The sequence below is a fragment of the Pinus tabuliformis genome, chromosome 2_1 (assembly GCF_031772625.1).
Source record: "Pinus tabuliformis cultivar Carrire ecotype Pingquan chromosome 2_1, CPIR1, whole genome shotgun sequence".
Lineage (NCBI taxonomy): Eukaryota > Viridiplantae > Streptophyta > Pinopsida > Pinales > Pinaceae > Pinus > Pinus tabuliformis.
In genome coordinates, this window is record NC_142299.1 from 563,132,170 (window position 1) to 563,134,732 (window position 2,563).

The 2,563-nt window shown below is 39.4% G+C and overlaps 1 long non-coding RNA gene across 1 annotated transcript; it reads left to right on the forward strand.

Annotated features, from left to right (window-relative positions):
* The first annotated feature begins 1,474 nt into the window (after window positions 1–1,474).
* On the forward strand, window positions 1,475–2,229 carry LOC149201649 (uncharacterized). Its single transcript, XR_016253461.1, has 3 exons — window positions 1,475–1,761; window positions 1,876–1,939; window positions 2,109–2,229. It is a non-coding gene; the product is annotated as an uncharacterized LOC149201649 (long non-coding RNA).
* The last annotated feature ends 334 nt before the right edge of the window (window positions 2,230–2,563 follow it).

Below are 2,563 nucleotides of genomic sequence, written 5' to 3' on the forward strand. Positions count from 1 at the left end.
AACGAGAGCAGAACCCGAAGCATCTCATTGGGAAAAGAGAAACTGAAGAAAATCGGGAGGGTGACTCTGGACCAGAGGAATCCAAACCGGGGATAGGGATAGGCAAGCCTAGGAGAGATAGGAGAGGCCTTGAAAGAAAGGTGGATCACTCATCCCAGAAAAAGTATGCTAACTCTCATAGCGCAACTCTAAGTGCTGGAGGCTCAGAGCCTGAAAGCAATAGAAAGGCCCTAGCTCTGCACAAACGAGAAAGACATAGCATGAGAGGAACTATGCTAAGGGGTGGTAGCACTACCCTACTCAATAATATCATCCCAAAGGCTAAAACTGACAACTGTGTTTATAATGTGATAGGTCTAACAAACGGTAAGGGGGCAACTACAACCCAGTCAGAGAATTCTAAGGATAAGAGCACCAGGACACTGACAAGCAAAAACATGGCACCCAGGCGCAGCAAGAGAAATGTAAAACAAGAAGAAGGAACAAGTAGCACAGGATAGAAAAAAGGAAGGAAATCGAACAGTGAGCAGATGAAGAAACTAATTGACACCTACATGGAGGCAAATTCGCAGGAAATCTGGGACCAAATTTGGGGTTGGGAACGCAACCTGAGAAAAAATATAAGAGGCAAAGATCTCTCTATGCATGAGTGGGAAGAAATGTTACAGGACCCAGGTACAACAAATGGTTGGCAATCTCTCTATCACAGGACTCTGCAACAGTACTGGATAATGAAACATATTGTTGCTCGAGCCATGACCTTGCATCAAGAACATATGGAAGGGGAAGTGCTGAACAGGCAAGAGAGAAACAAGGAACCAGAACCAGGAAGAGGGGAAATTATGAAAGAACTGGCGACCATCCAGACACAAACTTACAGGAACAATCTTGCCTTGGGCCGACTTGAGCAGACTTTGTCGGAGATAAAGTGGCAAATGTTCTAGCAGGGAAGAGAGCTCCCAGGCCCAAGGGTGAAGCTGCAAAATTCTTGCAGGAAGACGCTGAGCCCGGAAGAGAAGGCGACATTTCAAATAGCCTCCTCAGATGAGGAGTAGGTTATTTATCTTTAGTTTTTTGAATGTTTTTGTTTAAAAGGCCAAAGATAGGAATTTGGGAAATGGAGAGTAAAAACAAGATGATATTGATGAACTTATTTAAATTTTGGAGTGGATACAATGCTGACTGGTTTCCTTCCTGGAGGTGATTGATCGAAGGTTTTGAAATTTTTTGCAAAAAGTAAATACAAAAAGCACTACCGTGTTCAAATCGAAGACCAGAACCCCCTTTACCAGGTTAGCTTTTTCAGAAAATCATTTTAAATTGGCACCTCAAATTTAAAGAATCTTGATGGTCAAAAGCTCTTAAAACATGACCGTTGTGTAAAGATAAGATCAAGAGGGAAAAGATGGCATGACGCTGTCTATATATATATTACTATCCAATGTAGTTAACGTTTATTCTGCGTCCTCTGCTTTTCTTTGATCTATTACTACCCAGTGCAATTAACGTTTATTCTGCTTCCTCTGCTTTTCTTTGATCTCCTCTGTGTGGTGTGTTATGATTGAATATGTGGAGCGTTCCCTTTTTTTTCCGTGTATAGTTCTTCGTTGGATATGTTGTTTTTTTTATATGTTGTCTGCGTGTGAAATTAATCACTTAGGGCGAGCCAGCGCAGAATAGAGAAGAAAGCATTTCTGAAACAGAGGTATTTGGGTGAAACAAATTGGCCAGCACAATCTCCATTTAAAATGAACGAATGAGGTGAGGGAGATATACTGTTTAGTTTCTTCATATTAAAATAATTTATTTGTTATTTCTAAATGTTTCTGCATTTGATAATTCTTTGTTGGTTCGTTTTTAATTTTTTGCTTCCAGCTTAAGGACTGAGCACTGGATGCAAAGCTCTGAGTGAACACTGCTACAGAGCCATATTTGCAAGGTACTACCTCTGGGTTTGTGCATATTTGTAGTATTTTGTCATTTGATTTGTTTGTGAACTGTATTTTCTATCTGTCTCAATGGGTATTTTCTATCTGTCTCAATGGGTCATTAATTATTTTCAGAATTTATGAGCTATGGTGCTTTGTTTGTTCATTTATTGCTTTCAGTGAGTTTTTGAGTATATAGCGTGGAGAGGTCCATGTGCAAAGGGCCGAGTGACCCTGATGCTCTGAAGAATAAGGTCCGTGTGCACAGGATGAGTGAGCACCACTGCCCTGGAGAAATATCTAAGGTACCTTTCTGATACTTGATTTCACTGCAATTATCAATTCCCTGTGAGATTCGGAATTATTGTTGAAAAATGAAGCAGGTCTTTTAAATGTGTAGTTAAGTGATGATGTAAAAATTTTGTTTAATTTGAAAAAAGCAACAGTGCGTTTAAATTTCTGTTTAAATTAATGTAGAGGAATTGGGATAAAGATTTGGTATAAGGATGTGAATTGCTTCTGAAATCAAGTAATAAGTGTATTCTGTGGTTTCTTTATGAATCATTAGACTCCAAATGTTTATTCTGCGGTTTCTTTATGAATCATTAGACTCCATAGATATTTGCAGTTTCTCT